Genomic DNA, 24,025 nt, shown 5'->3' with positions numbered 1-24,025 from the left:
GTGATAGGATGAAATTTAAAAGACGCCTGAACAGGGACTTGAACCCTGGACCCTCAGATTAAAAGTCTGATGCTCTACCGACTGAGCTACCCAGGTCCTCTCCAGAAAAAAGTTTGTACATTTTTTAAGATTCTCTTCCTATTCATCGATCTGTACCCTAAGATATGCTGCTTTCTTTATGTCACTGTGCAAACTCAAAATCAAAGTCAACACTGTCTGCCAGCACAATGAGGTGTCAGGTTACATCTCTTTTTTAACTCTATGCATAGGAAAATAGGAAAGAGCAGTGTTGAGCACTCAGCCCAGTGAAAAGCTATCAGACTTGTGCAGTTACAAGCAGGTGGAGCTGCAACATCAAGCAATTGATTTAGCTTTCTCCAAAGCTGAATTCACATACGTACAGCTCAGTACTGATGTTTATTGTCTTTCATAATGTTGATGCCACATGTGCTACAGAGAAAAGTAGAACTCACTTTGGTTCTGCTTGCTTTTTATGGGAAACATATGTTCCTGCTTAATATCACTGTACAATGCCAAAATCAAGCAAAGCATCGTGCATTCAGTTTGGACATATTCAAATGTATCTTTTCCTATCTAGAAGAAAAGCAACATTTTTATTTTTTAATAACAAATGAGTGAACTAAGCATGTAACTTAACTTAAAGCACAAGCTGAAATTTAAACAAAGTGATAGGATGAAATTTAAAAGACGCCTGAACAGGGACTTGAACCCTGGACCCTCAGATTTAAAGTCTGATGCTCTACCGACTGAGCTACCCAGGCACTCTCCAGAAAAAAGTTTGTACATTTTTTAAGATTCTCTTCCTATTCATCGATCTGTACCCTAAGATATGCTGCTTTCTTTATGTCACTGTGCAAACTCAAAATCAAAGTCAACACTGTCTGCCAGCACAATGAGGTGTCAGGTTACATCTCTTTTTTAACTCTATGCATAGGAAAATAGGAAAGAGCAGTGTTGAGCACTCAGCCCAGTGAAAAGCTATCAGACTTGTGCAGTTACAAGCAGGTGGAGCTGCAACATCAAGCAATTGATTTAGCTTTCTCCAAAGCTGAATTCACATAAGTACAGCTCAGTACTGATGTTTATTGTCTTTCATAATGTTGATGCCACATGTGCTACAGAGAAAAGTAGAACTCACTTTGGTTCTGCTTGCTTTTTATGGGAAACATATGTTCCTGCTTAATATCACTGTACAATGCCAAAATCAAGCAAAGCATCATGCATTCAGTTTGGACATATTCAAATGTATCTTTTCCTATCTAGAAGAAAAGAAACATTTTTATTTTTTAATAACAAATGAGTGAACTAAGCATGTAACTTAACTTAAAGCACAAGCTGAAATTTAAACAAAGTGATAGGATGAAATTTAAAAGACGCCTGAACAGGGACTTGAACCCCGGACCCTCAGATTAAAAGTCTGATGCTCTACCGACTGAGCTACCCAGGCCCTCTCCAGAAAAAAGTTTGTACATTTTTTAAGATTCTCTTCCTATTCATCGATCTGTACCCTAAGATATGCTGCTTTCTTTATGTCACTGTGCAAACTCAAAATCAAAGTCAACACTGTCTGCCAGCACAATGAGGTGTCAGGTTACATCTCTTTTTTAACTCTATGCATAGGAAAATAGGAAAGAGCAGTGTTGAGCACTCAGCCCAGTGAAAAGCTATCAGACTTGTGCAGTTACAAGCAGGTGGAGCTGCAACATCAAGCAATTGATTTAGCTTTCTCCAAAGCTGAATTCACATACGTACAGCTCAGTACTGATGTTTATTGTCTTTCATAATGTTGATGCCACATGTGCTACAGAGAAAAGTAGAACTCACTTTGGTTCTGCTTGCTTTTTATGGGAAACATATGTTCCTGCTTAATATCACTGTACAATGCCAAAATCAAGCAAAGCATCGTGCATTCAGTTTGGACATATTCAAATGTATCTTTTCCTATCTAGAAGAAAAGCAACATTTTTATTTTTTAATAACAAATGAGTGAACTAAGCATGTAACTTAACTTAAAGCACAAGCTGAAATTTAAACAAAGTGATAGGATGAAATTTAAAAGACGCCTGAACAGGGACTTGAACCCTGGACCCTCAGATTAAAAGTCTGATGCTCTACCGACTGAGCTACCCAGGCCCTCTCCAGAAAAAAGTTTGTACATTTTTTAAGATTCTCTTCCTATTCATCGATCTGTACCCTAAGATATGCTGCTTTCTTTATGTCACTGTGCAAACTCAAAATCAAAGTCAACACTGTCTGCCAGCACAATGAGGTGTCAGGTTACATCTCTTTTTTAACTCTATGCATAGGAAAATAGGAAAGAGCAGTGTTGAGCACTCAGCCCAGTGAAAAGCTATCAGACTTGTGCAGTTACAAGCAGGTGGAGCTGCAACATCAAGCAATTGATTTAGCTTTCTCCAAAGCTGAATTCACATACGTACAGCTCAGTACTGATGTTTATTGTCTTTCATAATGTTGATGCCACATGTGCTACAGAGAAAAGTAGAACTCACTTTGGTTCTGCTTGCTTTTTATGGGAAACATATGTTCCTGCTTAATATCACTGTACAATGCCAAAATCAAGCAAAGCATCGTGCATTCAGTTTGGACATATTCAAATGTATCTTTTCCTATCTAGAAGAAAAGCAACATTTTTATTTTTTAATAACAAATGAGTGAACTAAGCATGTAACTTAACTTAAAGCACAAGCTGAAATTTAAACAAAGTGATAGGATGAAATTTAAAAGACGCCTGAACAGGGACTTGAACCCTGGACCATCAGATTAAAAGTCTGATGCTCTACCGACTGAGCTACCCAGGCCCTCTCCAGAAAAAAGTTTGTACATTTTTTAAGATTCTCTTCCTATTCATCGATCTGTACCCTAAGATATGCTGCTTTCTTTATGTCACTGTGCAAACTCAAAATCAAAGTCAACACTGTCTGCCAGCACAATGAGGTGTCAGGTTACATCTCTTTTTTAACTCTATGCATAGGAAAATAGGAAAGAGCAGTGTTGAGCACTCAGCCCAGTGAAAAGCTATCAGACTTGTGCAGTTACAAGCAGGTGGAGCTGCAACATCAAGCAATTGATTTAGCTTTCTCCAAAGCTGAATTCACATAAGTACAGCTCAGTACTGATGTTTATTGTCTTTCATAATGTTGATGCCACATGTGCTACAGAGAAAAGTAGAACTCACTTTGGTTCTGCTTGCTTTTTATGGGAAACATATGTTCCTGCTTAATATCACTGTACAATGCCAAAATCAAGCAAAGCATCATGCATTCAGTTTGGACATATTCAAATGTATCTTTTCCTATCTAGAAGAAAAGCAACATTTTTATTTTTTAATAACAAATGAGTGAACTAAGCATGTAACTTAACTTAAAGCACAAGCTGAAATTTAAACAAAGTGATAGGATGAAATTTAAAAGACGCCTGAACAGGGACTTGAACCCTGGACCCTCAGATTAAAAGTCTGATGCTCTACCGACTGAGCTACCCAGGCCCTCTCCAGAAAAAAGTTTGTACATTTTTTAAGATTCTCTTCCTATTCATCGATCTGTACCCTAAGATATGCTGCTTTCTTTATGTCACTGTGCAAACTCAAAATCAAAGTCAACACTGTCTGCCAGCACAATGAGGTGTCAGGTTACATCTCTTTTTTAACTCTATGCATAGGAAAATAGGAAAGAGCAGTGTTGAGCACTCAGCCCAGTGAAAAGCTATCAGACTTGTGCAGTTACAAGCAGGTGGAGCTGCAACATCAAGCAATTGATTTAGCTTTCTCCAAAGCTGAATTCACATACGTACAGCTCAGTACTGATGTTTATTGTCTTTCATAATGTTGATGCCACATGTGCTACAGAGAAAAGTAGAACTCACTTTGGTTCTGCTTGCTTTTTATGGGAAACATATGTTCCTGCTTAATATCACTGTACAATGCCAAAATCAAGCAAAGCATCGTGCATTCAGTTTGGACATATTCAAATGTATCTTTTCCTATCTAGAAGAAAAGCAACATTTTTATTTTTTAATAACAAATGAGTGAACTAAGCATGTAACTTAACTTAAAGCACAAGCTGAAATTTAAACAAAGTGATAGGATGAAATTTAAAAGACGCCTGAACAGGGACTTGAACCCTGGACCCTCAGATTAAAAGTCTGATGCTCTACCGACTGAGCTACCCAGGCCCTCTCCATAAAAAAGTTTGTACATTTTTTAAGATTCTCTTCCTATTCATCGATCTGTACCCTAAGATATGCTGCTTTCTTTATGTCACTGTGCAAACTCAAAATCAAAGTCAACACTGTCTGCCAGCACAATGAGGTGTCAGGTTACATCTCTTTTTTAACTCTATGCATAGGAAAATAGGAAAGAGCAGTGTTGAGCACTCAGCCCAGTGAAAAGCTATCAGACTTGTGCAGTTACAAGCAGGTGGAGCTGCAACATCAAGCAATTGATTTAGCTTTCTCCAAAGCTGAATTCACATACGTACAGCTCAGTACTGATGTTTATTGTCTTTCATAATGTTGATGCCACATGTGCTACAGAGAAAAGTAGAACTCACTTTGGTTCTGCTTGCTTTTTATGGGAAACATATGTTCCTGCTTAATATCACTGTACAATGCCAAAATCAAGCAAAGCATCGTGCATTCAGTTTGGACATATTCAAATGTATCTTTTCCTATCTAGAAGAAAAGCAACATTTTTATTTTTTAATAACAAATGAGTGAACTAAGCATGTAACTTAACTTAAAGCACAAGCTGAAATTTAAACAAAGTGATAGGATGAAATTTAAAAGACGCCTGAACAGGGACTTGAACCCTGGACCCTCAGATTAAAAGTCTGATGCTCTACCGACTGAGCTACCCAGGTCCTCTCCAGAAAATAGTTTGTACATTTTTTAAGATTCTCTTCCTATTCATCGATCTGTACCCTAAGATATGCTGCTTTCTTTATGTCACTGTGCAAACTCAAAATCAAAGTCAACACTGTCTGCCAGCACAATGAGGTGTCCGGTTACATCTCTTTTTTAACTCTATGCATAGGAAAATAGGAAAGAGCAGTGTTGAGCACTCAGCCCAGTGAAAAGCTATCAGACTTGTGCAGTTACAAGCAGGTGGAGCTGCAACATCAAGCAATTGATTTAGCTTTCTCCAAAGCTGAATTCACATACGTACAGCTCAGTACTGATGTTTATTGTCTTTCATAATGTTGATGCCACATGTGCTACAGAGAAAAGTAGAACTCACTTTGGTTCTGCTTGCTTTTTATGGGAAACATATGTTCCTGCTTAATATCACTGTACAATGCCAAAATCAAGCAAAGCATCGTGCATTCAGTTTGGACATATTCAAATGTATCTTTTCCTATCTAGAAGAAAAGCAACATTTTTATTTTTTAATAACAAATGAGTGAACTAAGCATGTAACTTAACTTAAAGCACAAGCTGAAATTTAAACAAAGTGATAGGATGAAATTTAAAAGACGCCTGAACAGGGACTTGAACCCTGGACCCTCAGATTAAAAGTCTGATGCTCTACCGACTGAGCTACCCAGGTCCTCTCCAGAAAAAAGTTTGTACATTTTTTAAGATTCTCTTCCTATTCATCGATCTGTACCCTAAGATATGCTGCTTTCTTTATGTCACTGTGCAAACTCAAAATCAAAGTCAACACTGTCTGCCAGCACAATGAGGTGTCAGGTTACATCTCTTTTTTAACTCTATGCATAGGAAAATGGGAAAGAGCAGTGTTGAGCACTCAGCCCAGTGAAAAGCTATCAGACTTGTGCAGTTATAAGCAGGTGGAGCTGCAACATCAAGCAATTGATTTAGCTTTCTCCAAAGCTGAATTCACATACGTACAGCTCAGTACTGATGTTTATTGTCTTTCATAATGTTGATGCCACATGTGCTACAGAGAAAAGTAGAACTCACTTTGGTTCTGCTTGCTTTTTATGGGAAACATATGTTCCTGCTTAATATCACTGTACAATGCCAAAATCAAGCAAAGCATCGTGCATTCAGTTTGGACATATTCAAATGTATCTTTTCCTATCTAGAAGAAAAGCAACATTTTTATTTTTTAATAACAAATGAGTGAACTAAGCATGTAACTTAACTTAAAGCACAAGCTGAAATTTAAACAAAGTGATAGGATGAAATTTAAAAGATGCCTGTACAGGGACTTGAACCCTGGACCCTCAGATTAAAAGTCTGATGCTCTACCGACTGAGCTACCCAGGCCCTCTCCAGAAAAAAGTTTGTACATTTTTTAAGATTCTCTTCCTATTCATCGATCTGTACCCTAAGATATGCTGCTTTCTTTATGTCACTGTGCAAACTCAAAATCAAAGTCAACACTGTCTGCCAGCACAATGAGGTGTCAGGTTACATCTCTTTTTTAACTCTATGCATAGGAAAATGGGAAAGAGCAGTGTTGAGCACTCAGCCCAGTGAAAAGCTATCAGACTTGTGCAGTTATAAGCAGGTGGAGCTGCAACATCAAGCAATTGATTTAGCTTTCTCCAAAGCTGAATTCACATACGTACAGCTCAGTACTGATGTTTATTGTCTTTCATAATGTTGATGCCACATGTGCTACAGAGAAAAGTAGAACTCACTTTGGTTCTGCTTGCTTTTTATGGGAAACATATGTTCCTGCTTAATATCACTGTACAATGCCAAAATCAAGCAAAGCATCGTGCATTCAGTTTGGACATATTCAAATGTATCTTTTCCTATCTAGAAGAAAAGCAACATTTTTATTTTTTAATAACAAATGAGTGAACTAAGCATGTAACTTAACTTAAAGCACAAGCTGAAATTTAAACAAAGTGATAGGATGAAATTTAAAAGACGCCTGAACAGGGACTTGAACCCTGGACCATCAGATTAAAAGTCTGATGCTCTACCGACTGAGCTACCCAGGCCCTCTCCAGAAAAAAGTTTGTACATTTTTTAAGATTCTCTTCCTATTCATCGATCTGTACCCTAAGATATGCTGCTTTCTTTATGTCACTGTGCAAACTCAAAATCAAAGTCAACACTGTCTGCCAGCACAATGAGGTGTCAGGTTACATCTCTTTTTTAACTCTATGCATAGGAAAATGGGAAAGAGCAGTGTTGAGCACTCAGCCCAGTGAAAAGCTATCAGACTTGTGCAGTTACAAGCAGGTGGAGCTGCAACATCAAGCAATTGATTTAGCTTTCTCCAAAGCTGAATTCACATACGTACAGCTCAGTACTGATGTTTATTGTCTTTCATAATGTTGATGCCACATGTGCTACAGAGAAAAGTAGAACTCACTTTGGTTCTGCTTGCTTTTTATGGGAAACATATGTTCCTGCTTAATATCACTGTACAATGCCAAAATCAAGCAAAGCATCGTGCATTCAGTTTGGACATATTCAAATGTATCTTTTCCTATCTAGAAGAAAAGCAACATTTTTATTTTTTAATAACAAATGAGTGAACTAAGCATGTAACTTAACTTAAAGCACAAGCTGAAATTTAAACAAAGTGATAGGATGAAATTTAAAAGACGCCTGAACAGGGACTTGAACCCTGGACCCTCAGATTAAAAGTCTGATGCTCTACCGACTGAGCTACCCAGGTCCTCTCCAGAAAAAAGTTTGTACATTTTTTAAGATTCTCTTCCTATTCATCGATCTGTACCCTAAGATATGCTGCTTTCTTTATGTCACTGTGCAAACTCAAAATCAAAGTCAACACTGTCTGCCAGCACAATGAGGTGTCCGGTTACATCTCTTTTTTAACTCTATGCATAGGAAAATAGGAAAGAGCAGTGTTGAGCACTCAGCCCAGTGAAAAGCTATCAGACTTGTGCAGTTACAAGCAGGTGGAGCTGCAACATCAAGCAATTGATTTAGCTTTCTCCAAAGCTGAATTCACATACGTACAGCTCAGTACTGATGTTTATTGTCTTTCATAATGTTGATGCCACATGTGCTACAGAGAAAAGTAGAACTCACTTTGGTTCTGCTTGCTTTTTATGGGAAACATATGTTCCTGCTTAATATCACTGTACAATGCCAAAATCAAGCAAAGCATCGTGCATTCAGTTTGGACATATTCAAATGTATCTTTTCCTATCTAGAAGAAAAGCAACATTTTTATTTTTTAATAACAAATGAGTGAACTAAGCATGTAACTTAACTTAAAGCACAAGCTGAAATTTAAACAAAGTGATAGGATGAAATTTAAAAGACGCCTGAACAGGGACTTGAACCCTGGACCCTCAGATTAAAAGTCTGATGCTCTACCGACTGAGCTACCCAGGTCCTCTCCAGAAAAAAGTTTGTACATTTTTTAAGATTCTCTTCCTATTCATCGATCTGTACCCTAAGATATGCTGCTTTCTTTATGTCACTGTGCAAACTCAAAATCAAAGTCAACACTGTCTGCCAGCACAATGAGGTGTCAGGTTACATCTCTTTTTTAACTCTATGCATAGGAAAATGGGAAAGAGCAGTGTTGAGCACTCAGCCCAGTGAAAAGCTATCAGACTTGTGCAGTTATAAGCAGGTGGAGCTGCAACATCAAGCAATTGATTTAGCTTTCTCCAAAGCTGAATTCACATACGTACAGCTCAGTACTGATGTTTATTGTCTTTCATAATGTTGATGCCACATGTGCTACAGAGAAAAGTAGAACTCACTTTGGTTCTGCTTGCTTTTTATGGGAAACATATGTTCCTGCTTAATATCACTGTACAATGCCAAAATCAAGCAAAGCATCGTGCATTCAGTTTGGACATATTCAAATGTATCTTTTCCTATCTAGAAGAAAAGCAACATTTTTATTTTTTAATAACAAATGAGTGAACTAAGCATGTAACTTAACTTAAAGCACAAGCTGAAATTTAAACAAAGTGATAGGATGAAATTTAAAAGACGCCTGTACAGGGACTTGAACCCTGGACCCTCAGATTAAAAGTCTGATGCTCTACCGACTGAGCTACCCAGGCCCTCTCCAGAAAAAAGTTTGTACATTTTTTAAGATTCTCTTCCTATTCATCGATCTGTACCCTAAGATATGCTGCTTTCTTTATGTCACTGTGCAAACTCAAAATCAAAGTCAACACTGTCTGCCAGCACAATGAGGTGTCAGGTTACATCTCTTTTTTAACTCTATGCATAGGAAAATGGGAAAGAGCAGTGTTGAGCACTCAGCCCAGTGAAAAGCTATCAGACTTGTGCAGTTATAAGCAGGTGGAGCTGCAACATCAAGCAATTGATTTAGCTTTCTCCAAAGCTGAATTCACATACGTACAGCTCAGTACTGATGTTTATTGTCTTTCATAATGTTGATGCCACATGTGCTACAGAGAAAAGTAGAACTCACTTTGGTTCTGCTTGCTTTTTATGGGAAACATATGTTCCTGCTTAATATCACTGTACAATGCCAAAATCAAGCAAAGCATCGTGCATTCAGTTTGGACATATTCAAATGTATCTTTTCCTATCTAGAAGAAAAGCAACATTTTTATTTTTTAATAACAAATGAGTGAACTAAGCATGTAACTTAACTTAAAGCACAAGCTGAAATTTAAACAAAGTGATAGGATGAAATTTAAAAGACGCCTGAACAGGGACTTGAACCCTGGACCCTCAGATTAAAAGTCTGATGCTCTACCGACTGAGCTACCCAGGCCCTCTCCAGAAAAAAGTTTGTACATTTTTTAAGATTCTCTTCCTATTCATCGATCTGTACCCTAAGATATGCTGCTTTCTTTATGTCACTGTGCAAACTCAAAATCAAAGTCAACACTGTCTGCCAGCACAATGAGGTGTCAGGTTACATCTCTTTTTTAACTCTATGCATAGGAAAATAGGAAAGAGCAGTGTTGAGCACTCAGCCCAGTGAAAAGCTATCAGACTTGTGCAGTTACAAGCAGGTGGAGCTGCAACATCAAGCAATTGATTTAGCTTTCTCCAAAGCTGAATTCACATACGTACAGCTCAGTACTGATGTTTATTGTCTTTCATAATGTTGATGCCACATGTGCTACAGAGAAAAGTAGAACTCACTTTGGTTCTGCTTGCTTTTTATGGGAAACATATGTTCCTGCTTAATATCACTGTACAATGCCAAAATCAAGCAAAGCATCGTGCATTCAGTTTGGACATATTCAAATGTATCTTTTCCTATCTAGAAGAAAAGCAACATTTTTATTTTTTAATAACAAATGAGTGAACTAAGCATGTAACTTAACTTAAAGCACAAGCTGAAATTTAAACAAAGTGATAGGATGAAATTTAAAAGATGCCTGTACAGGGACTTGAACCCTGGACCCTCAGATTAAAAGTCTGATGCTCTACCGACTGAGCTACCCAGGCCCTCTCCAGAAAAAAGTTTGTACATTTTTTAAGATTCTCTTCCTATTCATCGATCTGTACCCTAAGATATGCTGCTTTCTTTATGTCACTGTGCAAACTCAAAATCAAAGTCAACACTGTCTGCCAGCACAATGAGGTGTCAGGTTACATCTCTTTTTTAACTCTATGCATAGGAAAATGGGAAAGAGCAGTGTTGAGCACTCAGCCCAGTGAAAAGCTATCAGACTTGTGCAGTTATAAGCAGGTGGAGCTGCAACATCAAGCAATTGATTTAGCTTTCTCCAAAGCTGAATTCACATACGTACAGCTCAGTACTGATGTTTATTGTCTTTCATAATGTTGATGCCACATGTGCTACAGAGAAAAGTAGAACTCACTTTGGTTCTGCTTGCTTTTTATGGGAAACATATGTTCCTGCTTAATATCACTGTACAATGCCAAAATCAAGCAAAGCATCGTGCATTCAGTTTGGACATATTCAAATGTATCTTTTCCTATCTAGAAGAAAAGCAACATTTTTATTTTTTAATAACAAATGAGTGAACTAAGCATGTAACTTAACTTAAAGCACAAGCTGAAATTTAAACAAAGTGATAGGATGAAATTTAAAAGACGCCTGAACAGGGACTTGAACCCTGGACCATCAGATTAAAAGTCTGATGCTCTACCGACTGAGCTACCCAGGCCCTCTCCAGAAAAAAGTTTGTACATTTTTTAAGATTCTCTTCCTATTCATCGATCTGTACCCTAAGATATGCTGCTTTCTTTATGTCACTGTGCAAACTCAAAATCAAAGTCAACACTGTCTGCCAGCACAATGAGGTGTCAGGTTACATCTCTTTTTTAACTCTATGCATAGGAAAATGGGAAAGAGCAGTGTTGAGCACTCAACCCAGTGAAAAGCTATCAGACTTGTGCAGTTACAAGCAGGTGGAGCTGCAACATCAAGCAATTGATTTAGCTTTCTCCAAAGCTGAATTCACATACGTACAGCTCAGTACTGATGTTTATTGTCTTTCATAATGTTGATGCCACATGTGCTACAGAGAAAAGTAGAACTCACTTTGGTTCTGCTTGCTTTTTATGGGAAACATATGTTCCTGCTTAATATCACTGTACAATGCCAAAATCAAGCAAAGCATCGTGCATTCAGTTTGGACATATTCAAATGTATCTTTTCCTATCTAGAAGAAAAGCAACATTTTTATTTTTTAATAACAAATGAGTGAACTAAGCATGTAACTTAACTTAAAGCACAAGCTGAAATTCAAACAAAGTGATAGGATGAAATTTAAAAGACGCCTGAACAGGGACTTGAACCCTGGACCCTCAGATTAAAAGTCTGATGCTCTACCGACTGAGCTACCCAGGTCCTCTCCAGAAAAAAGTTTGTACATTTTTTAAGATTCTCTTCCTATTCATCGATCTGTACCCTAAGATATGCTGCTTTCTTTATGTCACTGTGCAAACTCAAAATCAAAGTCAACACTGTCTGCCAGCACAATGAGGTGTCAGGTTACATCTCTTTTTTAACTCTATGCATAGGAAAATGGGAAAGAGCAGTGTTGAGCACTCAACCCAGTGAAAAGCTATCAGACTTGTGCAGTTACAAGCAGGTGGAGCTGCAACATCAAGCAATTGATTTAGCTTTCTCCAAAGCTGAATTCACATACGTACAGCTCAGTACTGATGTTTATTGTCTTTCATAATGTTGATGCCACATGTGCTACAGAGAAAAGTAGAACTCACTTTGGTTCTGCTTGCTTTTTATGGGAAACATATGTTCCTGCTTAATATCACTGTACAATGCCAAAATCAAGCAAAGCATCGTGCATTCAGTTTGGACATATTCAAATGTATCTTTTCCTATCTAGAAGAAAAGCAACATTTTTATTTTTTAATAACAAATGAGTGAACTAAGCATGTAACTTAACTTAAAGCACAAGCTGAAATTCAAACAAAGTGATAGGATGAAATTTAAAAGACGCCTGAACAGGGACTTGAACCCTGGACCCTCAGATTAAAAGTCTGATGCTCTACCGACTGAGCTACCCAGGTCCTCTCCAGAAAAAAGTTTGTACATTTTTTAAGATTCTCTTCCTATTCATCGATCTGTACCCTAAGATATGCTGCTTTCTTTATGTCACTGTGCAAACTCAAAATCAAAGTCAACACTGTCTGCCAGCACAATGAGGTGTCCGGTTACATCTCTTTTTTAACTCTATGCATAGGAAAATAGGAAAGAGCAGTGTTGAGCACTCAGCCCAGTGAAAAGCTATCAGACTTGTGCAGTTACAAGCAGGTGGAGCTGCAACATCAAGCAATTGATTTAGCTTTCTCCAAAGCTGAATTCACATACGTACAGCTCAGTACTGATGTTTATTGTCTTTCATAATGTTGATGCCACATGTGCTACAGAGAAAAGTAGAACTCACTTTGGTTCTGCTTGCTTTTTATGGGAAACATATGTTCCTGCTTAATATCACTGTACAATGCCAAAATCAAGCAAAGCATCGTGCATTCAGTTTGGACATATTCAAATGTATCTTTTCCTATCTAGAAGAAAAGCAACATTTTTATTTTTTAATAACAAATGAGTGAACTAAGCATGTAACTTAACTTAAAGCACAAGCTGAAATTTAAACAAAGTGATAGGATGAAATTTAAAAGACGCCTGAACAGGGACTTGAACCCTGGACCCTCAGATTAAAAGTCTGATGCTCTACCGACTGAGCTACCCAGGCCCTCTCCAGAAAAAAGTTTGTACATTTTTTAAGATTCTCTTCCTATTCATCGATCTGTACCCTAAGATATGCTGCTTTCTTTATGTCACTGTGCAAACTCAAAATCAAAGTCAACACTGTCTGCCAGCACAATGAGGTGTCAGGTTACATCTCTTTTTTAACTCTATGCATAGGAAAATGGGAAAGAGCAGTGTTGAGCACTCAGCCCAGTGAAAAGCTATCAGACTTGTGCAGTTATAAGCAGGTGGAGCTGCAACATCAAGCAATTGATTTAGCTTTCTCCAAAGCTGAATTCACATACGTACAGCTCAGTACTGATGTTTATTGTCTTTCATAATGTTGATGCCACATGTGCTACAGAGAAAAGTAGAACTCACTTTGGTTCTGCTTGCTTTTTATGGGAAACATATGTTCCTGCTTAATATCACTGTACAATGCCAAAATCAAGCAAAGCATCGTGCATTCAGTTTGGACATATTCAAATGTATCTTTTCCTATCTAGAAGAAAAGCAACATTTTTATTTTTTAATAACAAATGAGTGAACTAAGCATGTAACTTAACTTAAAGCACAAGCTGAAATTTAAACAAAGTGATAGGATGAAATTTAAAAGACGCCTGAACAGGGACTTGAACCCTGGACCATCAGATTAAAAGTCTGATGCTCTACCGACTGAGCTACCCAGGCCCTCTCCAGAAAAAAGTTTGTACATTTTTTAAGATTCTCTTCCTATTCATCGATCTGTACCCTAAGATATGCTGCTTTCTTTATGTCACTGTGCAAACTCAAAATCAAAGTCAACACTGTCTGCCAGCACAATGAGGTGTCAGGTTACATCTCTTTTTTAACTCTATGCATAGGAAAATGGGAAAGAGCAGTGTTGAGCACTCAACCCAGTGAAAAGCTATCAGACTTGTGCAGTTACAAGCAGGTGGAGCTGCAACATCAAGCAATTGATTTAGCTTTCTCCAAAGCTGAATTCACATACGTACAGCTCAGTACTGATGTTTATTGTCTTTCATAATGTTGATGCCACATGTGCTACAGAGAAAAGTAGAACTCACTTTGGTTCTGCTTGCTTTTTATGGGAAACATATGTTCCTGCTTAATATCACTGTACAATGCCAAAATCAAGCAAAGCATCGTGCATTCAGTTTGGACATATTCAAATGTATCTTTTCCTATCTAGAAGAAAAGCAACATTTTTATTTTTTAATAACAAATGAGTGAACTAAGCATGTAACTTAACTTAAAGCACAAGCTGAAATTCAAACAAAGTGATAGGATGAAATTTAAAAGACGCCTGAACAGGGACTTGAACCCTGGACCCTCAGATTAAAAGTCTGATGCTCTACCGACTGAGCTACCCAGGTCCTCTCCAGAAAAAAGTTTGTACATTTTTTAAGATTCTCTTCCTATTCATCGATCTGTACCCTAAGATATGCTGCTTTCTTTATGTCACTGTGCAAACTCAAAATCAAAGTCAACACTGTCTGCCAGCACAATGAGGTGTCCGGTTACATCTCTTTTTTAACTCTATGCATAGGAAAATAGGAAAGAGCAGTGTTGAGCACTCAGCCCAGTGAAAAGCTATCAGACTTGTGCAGTTACAAGCAGGTGGAGCTGCAACATCAAGCAATTGATTTAGCTTTCTCCAAAGCTGAATTCACATACGTACAGCTCAGTACTGATGTTTATTGTCTTTCATAATGTTGATGCCACATGTGCTACAGAGAAAAGTAGAACTCACTTTGGTTCTGCTTGCTTTTTATGGGAAACATATGTTCCTGCTTAATATCACTGTACAATGCCAAAATCAAGCAAAGCATCGTGCATTCAGTTTGGACATATTCAAATGTATCTTTTCCTATCTAGAAGAAAAGCAACATTTTTATTTTTTAATAACAAATGAGTGAACTAAGCATGTAACTTAACTTAAAGCACAAGCTGAAATTTAAACAAAGTGATAGGATGAAATTTAAAAGACGCCTGAACAGGGACTTGAACCCTGGACCCTCAGATTAAAAGTCTGATGCTCTACCGACTGAGCTACCCAGGTCCTCTCCAGAAAAAAGTTTGTACATTTTTTAAGATTCTCTTCCTATTCATCGATCTGTACCCTAAGATATGCTGCTTTCTTTATGTCACTGTGCAAACTCAAAATCAAAGTCAACACTGTCTGCCAGCACAATGAGGTGTCAGGTTACATCTCTTTTTTAACTCTATGCATAGGAAAATGGGAAAGAGCAGTGTTGAGCACTCAACCCAGTGAAAAGCTATCAGACTTGTGCAGTTACAAGCAGGTGGAGCTGCAACATCAAGCAATTGATTTAGCTTTCTCCAAAGCTGAATTCACATACGTACAGCTCAGTACTGATGTTTATTGTCTTTCATAATGTTGATGCCACATGTGCTACAGAGAAAAGTAGAACTCACTTTGGTTCTGCTTGCTTTTTATGGGAAACATATGTTCCTGCTTAATATCACTGTACAATGCCAAAATCAAGCAAAGCATCGTGCATTCAGTTTGGACATATTCAAATGTATCTTTTCCTATCTAGAAGAAAAGCAACATTTTTATTTTTTAATAACAAATGAGTGAACTAAGCATGTAACTTAACTTAAAGCACAAGCTGAAATTTAAACAAAGTGATAGGATGAAATTTAAAAGACGCCTGAACAGGGACTTGAACCCTGGACCCTCAGATTAAAAGTCTGATGCTCTACCGACTGAGCTACCCAGGTCCTCTCCAGAAAAAAGTTTGTACATTTTTTAAGATTCTCTTCCTATTCATCGATCTGTACCCTAAGATATGCTGCTTTCTTTATGTCACTGTGCAAACTCAAAATCAAAGTCAACACTGTCTGCCAGCACAATGAGGTGTCCGGTTACATCTCTTTTTTAACTCTATGCATAGGAAAATAGGAAAGAGCAGTGTTGAGCACTCAGCCCAGTGAAAAGCTATCAGACTTGTGCAGTTACAAGCAGGTGGAGCTGCAACATCAAGCAATTGATTTAGCTTTCTCCAAAGCTGAATTCACATACGTACAGCTCAGTACTGATGTTTATTGTCTTTCATAATGTTGATGCCACATGTGCTACAGAGAAAAGTAGAACTCACTTTGGTTCTGCTTGCTTTTTATGGGAAACATATGTTCCTGCTTAATATCACTGTACAATGCCAAAATCAAGCAAAGCATCGTGCATTCAGTTTGGACATATTCAAATGTATCTTTTCCTATCTAGAAGAAAAGCAACATTTTTATTTTTTAATAACAAATGAGTGAACTAAGCATGTAACTTAACTTAAAGCACAAGCTGAAATTTAAACAAAGTGATAGGATGAAATTTAAAAGACGCCTGAACAGGGACTTGAACCCTGGACCCTCAGATTAAAAGTCTGATGCTCTACCGACTGAGCTACCCAGGTCCTCTCCAGAAAAAAGTTTGTACATTTTTTAAGATTCTCTTCCTATTCATCGATCTGTACCCTAAGATATGCTGCTTTCTTTATGTCACTGTGCAAACTCAAAATCAAAGTCAACACTGTCTGCCAGCACAATGAGGTGTCAGGTTACATCTCTTTTTTAACTCTATGCATAGGAAAATGGGAAAGAGCAGTGTTGAGCACTCAGCCCAGTGAAAAGCTATCAGACTTGTGCAGTTATAAGCAGGTGGAGCTGCAACATCAAGCAATTGATTTAGCTTTCTCCAAAGCTGAATTCACATACGTACAGCTCAGTACTGATGTTTATTGTCTTTCATAATGTTGATGCCACATGTGCTACAGAGAAAAGTAGAACTCACTTTGGTTCTGCTTGCTTTTTATGGGAAACATATGTTCCTGCTTAATATCACTGTACAATGCCAAAATCAAGCAAAGCATCGTGCATTCAGTTTGGACATATTCAAATGTATCTTTTCCTATCTAGAAGAAAAGCAACATTTTTATTTTTTAATAACAAATGAGTGAACTAAGCATGTAACTTAACTTAAAGCACAAGCTGAAATTTAAACAAAGTGATAGGATGAAATTTAAAAGACGCCTGTACAGGGACTTGAACCCTGGACCCTCAGATTAAAAGTCTGATGCTCTACCGACTGAGCTACCCAGGCCCTCTCCAGAAAAAAGTTTGTACATTTTTTAAGATTCTCTTCCTATTCATCGATCTGTACCCTAAGATATGCTGCTTTCTTTATGTCACTGTGCAAACTCAAAATCAAAGTCAACACTGTCTGCCAGCACAATGAGGTGTCAGGTTACATCTCTTTTTTAACTCTATGCATAGGAAAATGGGAAAGAGCAGTGTTGAGCACTCAGCCCAGTGAAAAGCTATCAGACTTGTGCAGTTATAAGCAGGTGGAGCTGCAACATCAAGCAATTGATTTAGCTTTCTCCAAAGCTGAATTCACATACGTACAGCTCAGTACTGATGTTTATTGTCTTTCATAATGTTGATGCCACATGTGCTACAGAGAAAAGTAGAACTCACTTTGGTTCTGCTTGCTTTTTATGGGAAACATATGTTCCTGCTTAATATCACTGTACAATGCCAAAATCAAGCAAAGCATCGTGCATTCAGTTTGGACATATTCAAATGTATCTTTTCCTATCTAGAAGAAAAGCAACATTTTTATTTTTTAATAACAAATGAGTGAACTAAGCATGTAACTTAACTTAAAGCACAAGCTGAAATTTAAACAAAGTGATAGGATGAAATTTAAAAGACGCCTGAACAGGGACTTGAACCCTGGACCCTCAGATTAAAAGTCTGATGCTCTACCGACTGAGCTACCCAGGCCCTCTCCAGAAAAAAGTTTGTACATTTTTTAAGATTCTCTTCCTATTCATCGATCTGTACCCTAAGATATGCTGCTTTCTTTATGTCACTGTGCAAACTCAAAATCAAAGTCAACACTGTCTGCCAGCACAATGAGGTGTCAGGTTACATCTCTTTTTTAACTCTATGCATAGGAAAATAGGAAAGAGCAGTGTTGAGCACTCAGCCCAGTGAAAAGCTATCAGACTTGTGCAGTTACAAGCAGGTGGAGCTGCAACATCAAGCAATTGATTTAGCTTTCTCCAAAGCTGAATTCACATACGTACAGCTCAGTACTGATGTTTATTGTCTTTCATAATGTTGATGCCACATGTGCTACAGAGAAAAGTAGAACTCACTTTGGTTCTGCTTGCTTTTTATGGGAAACATATGTTCCTGCTTAATATCACTGTACAATGCCAAAATCAAGCAAAGCATCGTGCATTCAGTTTGGACATATTCAAATGTATCTTTTCCTATCTAGAAGAAAAGCAACATTTTTATTTTTTAATAACAAATGAGTGAACTAAGCATGTAACTTAACTTAAAGCACAAGCTGAAATTTAAACAAAGTGATAGGATGAAATTTAAAAGACGCCTGAACAGGGACTTGAACCCTGGACCCTCAGATTAAAAGTCTGATGCTCTACCGACTGAGCTACCCAGGCCCTCTCCAGAAAAAAGTTTGTACATTTTTTAAGATTCTCTTCCTATTCATCGATCTGTACCCTAAGATATGCTGCTTTCTTTATGTCACTGTGCAAACTCAAAATCAAAGTCAACACTGTCTGCCAGCACAATGAGGTGTCAGGTTACATCTCTTTTTTAACTCTATGCATAGGAAAATGGGAAAGAGCAGTGTTGAGCACTCAGCCCAGTGAAAAGCTATCAGACTTGTGCAGTTATAAGCAGGTGGAGCTGCAACATCAAGCAATTGATTTAGCTTTCTCCAAAGCTGAATTCACATATGTACAGCTCAGTACTGATGTTTATTGTCTTTCATAATGTTGATGCCACATGTGCTACAGAGAAAAGTAGAACTCACTTTGGTTCTGCTTGCTTTTTATGGGAAACATATGTTCCTGCTTAATATCACTGTACAATGCCAAAATCAAGCAAAGCATCGTGCATTCAGTTTGGACATATTCAAATGTATCTTTTCCTATCTAGAAGAAAAGCAACATTTTTATTTTTTAATAACAAATGAGTGAACTAAGCATGTAACTTAACTTAAAGCACAAGCTGAAATTTAAACAAAGTGATAGGATGAAATTTAAAAGACGCCTGAACAGGGACTTGAACCCTGGACCCTCAGATTAAAAGTCTGATGCTCTACCGACTGAGCTACCCAGGCCCTCTCCAGAAAAAAGTTTGTACATTTTTTAAGATTCTCTTCCTATTCATCGATCTGTACCCTAAGATATGCTGCTTTCTTTATGTCACTGTGCAAACTCAAAATCAAAGTCAACACTGTCTGCCAGCACAATGAGGTGTCAGGTTACATCTCTTTTTTAACTCTATGCATAGGAAAATAGGAAAGAGCAGTGTTGAGCACTCAGCCCAGTGAAAAGCTATCAGACTTGTGCAGTTACAAGCAGGTGGAGCTGCAACATCAAGCAATTGATTTAGCTTTCTCCAAAGCTGAATTCACATACGTACAGCTCAGTACTGATGTTTATTGTCTTTCATAATGTTGATGCCACATGTGCTACAGAGAAAAGTAGAACTCACTTTGGTTCTGCTTGCTTTTTATGGGAAACATATGTTCCTGCTTAATATCACTGTACAATGCCAAAATCAAGCAAAGCATCGTGCATTCAGTTTGGACATATTCAAATGTATCTTTTCCTATCTAGAAGAAAAGCAACATTTTTATTTTTTAATAACAAATGAGTGAACTAAGCATGTAACTTAACTTAAAGCACAAGCTGAAATTTAAACAAAGTGATAGGATGAAATTTAAAAGACGCCTGAACAGGGACTTGAACCCTGGACCCTCAGATTAAAAGTCTGATGCTCTACCGACTGAGCTACCCAGGCCCTCTCCAGAAAAAAGTTTGTACATTTTTTAAGATTCTCTTCCTATTCATCGATCTGTACCCTAAGATATGCTGCTTTCTTTATGTCACTGTGCAAACTCAAAATCAAAGTCAACACTGTCTGCCAGCACAATGAGGTGTCAGGTTACATCTCTTTTTTAACTCTATGCATAGGAAAATGGGAAAGAGCAGTGTTGAGCACTCAGCCCAGTGAAAAGCTATCAGACTTGTGCAGTTATAAGCAGGTGGAGCTGCAACATCAAGCAATTGATTTAGCTTTCTCCAAAGCTGAATTCACATATGTACAGCTCAGTACTGATGTTTATTGTCTTTCATAATGTTGATGCCACATGTGCTACAGAGAAAAGTAGAACTCACTTTGGTTCTGCTTGCTTTTTATGGGAAACATATGTTCCTGCTTAATATCACTGTACAATGCCAAAATCAAGCAAAGCATCGTGCATTCAGTTTGGACATATTCAAATGTATCTTTTCCTATCTAGAAGAAAAGCAACATTTTTATTTTTTAATAACAAATGAGTGAACTAAGCATGTAACTTAACTTAAAGCACAAGCTGAAATTTAAACAAAGTGATAGGATGAAATTTAAAAGATGCCTGAACAGGGACTTGAACCCTGGACCCTCAGATTAAAAGTCTGATGCTCTACCGACTGAGCTACCCAGGCCCTCTCCATAAAAAAGTTTGTACATTTTTTAAGATTCTCTTCCTATTCATCGATCTGTACCCTAAGATATGCTGCTTTCTTTATGTCACTGTGCAAACTCAAAATCAAAGTCAACACTGTCTGCCAGCACAATGAGGTGTCAGGTTACATCTCTTTTTTAACTCTATGCATAGGAAAATGGGAAAGAGCAGTGTTGAGCACTCAGCCCAGTGAAAAGCTATCAGACTTGTGCAGTTACAAGCAGGTGGAGCTGCAACATCAAGCAATTGATTTAGCTTTCTCCAAAGCTGAATTCACATACGTACAGCTCAGTACTGATGTTTATTGTCTTTCATAATGTTGATGCCACATGTGCTACAGAGAAAAGTAGAACTCACTTTGGTTCTGCTTGCTTTTTATGGGAAACATATGTTCCTGCTTAATATCACTGTACAATGCCAAAATCAAGCAAAGCATCGTGCATTCAGTTTGGACATATTCAAATGTATCTTTTCCTATCTAGAAGAAAAGCAACATTTTTATTTTTTAATAACAAATGAGTGAACTAAGCATGTAACTTAACTTAAAGCACAAGCTGAAATTTAAACAAAGTGATAGGATGAAATTTAAAAGATGCCTGAACAGGGACTTGAACCCTGGACCCTCAGATTAAAAGTCTGATGCTACCGACTGAGCTACCCAGGCCCTCTCCAGAAAAAAGTTTGTACATTTTTTAAGATTCTCTTCCTATTCATCGATCTGTACCCTAAGATATGCTGCTTTCTTTATGTCACTGTGCAAACTCAAAATCAAAGTCAACACTGTCTGCCAGCCAGCATATGTACAATGCCAAAATCAAGCAAAGCATCGTGCATTCAGTTTGGACATATTCAAATGTATCTTTTCCTATCTAGAAGAAAAGCAACATTTTTATTTTTTAATAACAAATGAGTGAACTAAGCATGTAACTTAACTTAAAGCACAAGCTGAAATTTAAACAAAGTGATAGGATGAAATTTAAAAGACGCCTGAACAGGGACTTGAACCCTGGACCCTCAGATTAAAAGTCTGATGCTCTACCGACTGAGCTACCCAGGTCCTCTCCAGAAAAAAGTTTGTACATTTTTTAAGATTCTCTTCCTATTCATCGATCTGTACCCTAAGATATGCTGCTTTCTTTATGTCACTGTGCAAACTCAAAATCAAAGTCAACACTGTCTGCCAGCACAATGAGGTGTCAGGTTACATCTCTTTTTTAACTCTATGCATAGGAAAATGGGAAAGAGCAGTGTTGAGCACTCAGCCCAGTGAAAAGCTATCAGACTTGTGCAGTTATAAGCAGGTGGAGCTGCAACATCAAGCAATTGATTTAGCTTTCTCCAAAGCTGAATTCACATACGTACAGCTCAGTACTGATGTTTATTGTCTTTCATAATGTTGATGCCACATGTGCTACAGAGAAAAGTAGAACTCACTTTGGTTCTGCTTGCTTTTTATGGGAAACATATGTTCCTGCTTAATATCACTGTACAATGCCAAAATCAAGCAAAGCATCGTGCATTCAGTTTGGACATATTCAAATGTATCTTTTCCTATCTAGAAGAAAAGCAACATTTTTATTTTTTAATAACAAATGAGTGAACTAAGCATGTAACTTAACTTAAAGCACAAGCTGAAATTTAAACAAAGTGATAGGATGAAATTTAAAAGACGCCTGTACAGGGACTTGAACCCTGGACCCTCAGATTAAAAGTCTGATGCTCTACCGACTGAGCTACCCAGGCCCTCTCCAGAAAAAAGTTTGTACATTTTTTAAGATTCTCTTCCTATTCATCGATCTGTACCCTAAGATATGCTGCTTTCTTTATGTCACTGTGCAAACTCAAAATCAAAGTCAACACTGTCTGCCAGCACAATGAGGTGTCAGGTTACATCTCTTTTTTAACTCTATGCATAGGAAAATGGGAAAGAGCAGTGTTGAGCACTCAGCCCAGTGAAAAGCTATCAGACTTGTGCAGTTATAAGCAGGTGGAGCTGCAACATCAAGCAATTGATTTAGCTTTCTCCAAAGCTGAATTCACATACGTACAGCTCAGTACTGATGTTTATTGTCTTTCATAATGTTGATGCCACATGTGCTACATAGAAAAGTAGAACTCACTTTGGTTCTGCTTGCTTTTTATGGGAAACATATGTTCCTGCTTAATATCACTGTACAATGCCAAAATCAAGCAAAGCATCGTGCATTCAGTTTGGACATATTCAAATGTATCTTTTCCTATCTAGAAGAAAAGCAACATTTTTATTTTTTAATAACAAATGAGTGAACTAAGCATGTAACTTAACTTAAAGCACAAGCTGAAATTTAAACAAAGTGATAGGATGAAATTTAAAAGACGCCTGAACAGGGACTTGAACCCTGGACCCTCAGATTAAAAGTCTGATGCTCTACCGACTGAGCTACCCAGGCCCTCTCCAGAAAAAAGTTTGTACATTTTTTAAGATTCTCTTCCTATTCATCGATCTGTACCCTAAGATATGCTGCTTTCTTTATGTCACTGTGCAAACTCAAAATCAAAGTCAACACTGTCTGCCAGCACAATGAGGTGTCAGGTTACATCTCTTTTTTAACTCTATGCATAGGAAAATAGGAAAGAGCAGTGTTGAGCACTCAGCCCAGTGAAAAGCTATCAGACTTGTGCAGTTACAAGCAGGTGGAGCTGCAACATCAAGCAATTGATTTAGCTTTCTCCAAAGCTGAATTCACATACGTACAGCTCAGTACTGATGTTTATTGTCTTTCATAATGTTGATGCCACATGTGCTACAGAGAAAAGTAGAACTCACTTTGGTTCTGCTTGCTTTTTATGGGAAACATATGTTCCTGCTTAATATCACTGTACAATGCCAAAATCAAGCAAAGCATCGTGCATTCAGTTTGGACATATTCAAATGTATCTTTTCCTATCTAGAAGAAAAGCAACATTTTTATTTTTTAATAACAAATGAGTGAACTAAGCATGTAACTTAACTTAAAGCACAAGCTGAAATTTAAACAAAGTGATAGGATGAAATTTAAAAGACGCCTGAACAGGGACTTGAACCCTGGACCCTCAGATTAAAAGTCTGATGCTCTACCGACTGAGCTACCCAGGCCCTCTCCAGAAAAAAGTTTGTACATTTTTTAAGATTCTCTTCCTATTCATCGATCTGTACCCTAAGATATGCTGCTTTCATTATGTCACTGTGCAAACTCAAAATCAAAGTCAACACTGTCTGCCAGCACAATGAGGTGTCAGGTTACATCTCTTTTTTAACTCTATGCATAGGAAAATGGGAAAGAGCAGTGTTGAGCACTCAGCCCAGTGAA

General features: G+C 37.7%; 5 non-coding genes across 5 annotated transcripts; all 5 read right to left on the bottom strand.

Moving 5' to 3' along the window:
* Positions 1 to 2,767: 2,767 nt before the first annotated feature.
* Positions 2,768 to 2,840, bottom strand: TRNAK-UUU (transfer RNA lysine (anticodon UUU)). The gene has a single exon. It is a non-coding gene; the product is annotated as a tRNA-Lys (tRNA).
* Positions 2,841 to 6,883: 4,043 nt separating this feature from the next.
* On the bottom strand, positions 6,884 to 6,956 carry TRNAK-UUU (transfer RNA lysine (anticodon UUU)). The gene has a single exon. It is a non-coding gene; the product is annotated as a tRNA-Lys (tRNA).
* A 4,043-nt stretch (positions 6,957 to 10,999) lies between these two features.
* TRNAK-UUU (transfer RNA lysine (anticodon UUU)) lies at positions 11,000 to 11,072 on the bottom strand. The gene has a single exon. It is a non-coding gene; the product is annotated as a tRNA-Lys (tRNA).
* A 2,671-nt stretch (positions 11,073 to 13,743) lies between these two features.
* TRNAK-UUU (transfer RNA lysine (anticodon UUU)) lies at positions 13,744 to 13,816 on the bottom strand. The gene has a single exon. It is a non-coding gene; the product is annotated as a tRNA-Lys (tRNA).
* Positions 13,817 to 20,603: 6,787 nt separating this feature from the next.
* On the bottom strand, positions 20,604 to 20,676 carry TRNAK-UUU (transfer RNA lysine (anticodon UUU)). Its single transcript has one exon. It is a non-coding gene; the product is annotated as a tRNA-Lys (tRNA).
* Positions 20,677 to 24,025: the final 3,349 nt, after the last annotated feature.

Source organism: Ranitomeya variabilis, chromosome 1 (genome assembly GCF_051348905.1).
Source record: "Ranitomeya variabilis isolate aRanVar5 chromosome 1, aRanVar5.hap1, whole genome shotgun sequence".
Lineage (NCBI taxonomy): Eukaryota > Metazoa > Chordata > Amphibia > Anura > Dendrobatidae > Ranitomeya > Ranitomeya variabilis.
The sequence above is the reverse complement of the archived record's forward strand: the minus strand, read 5'-3'. Positions and strand labels throughout refer to the sequence as shown.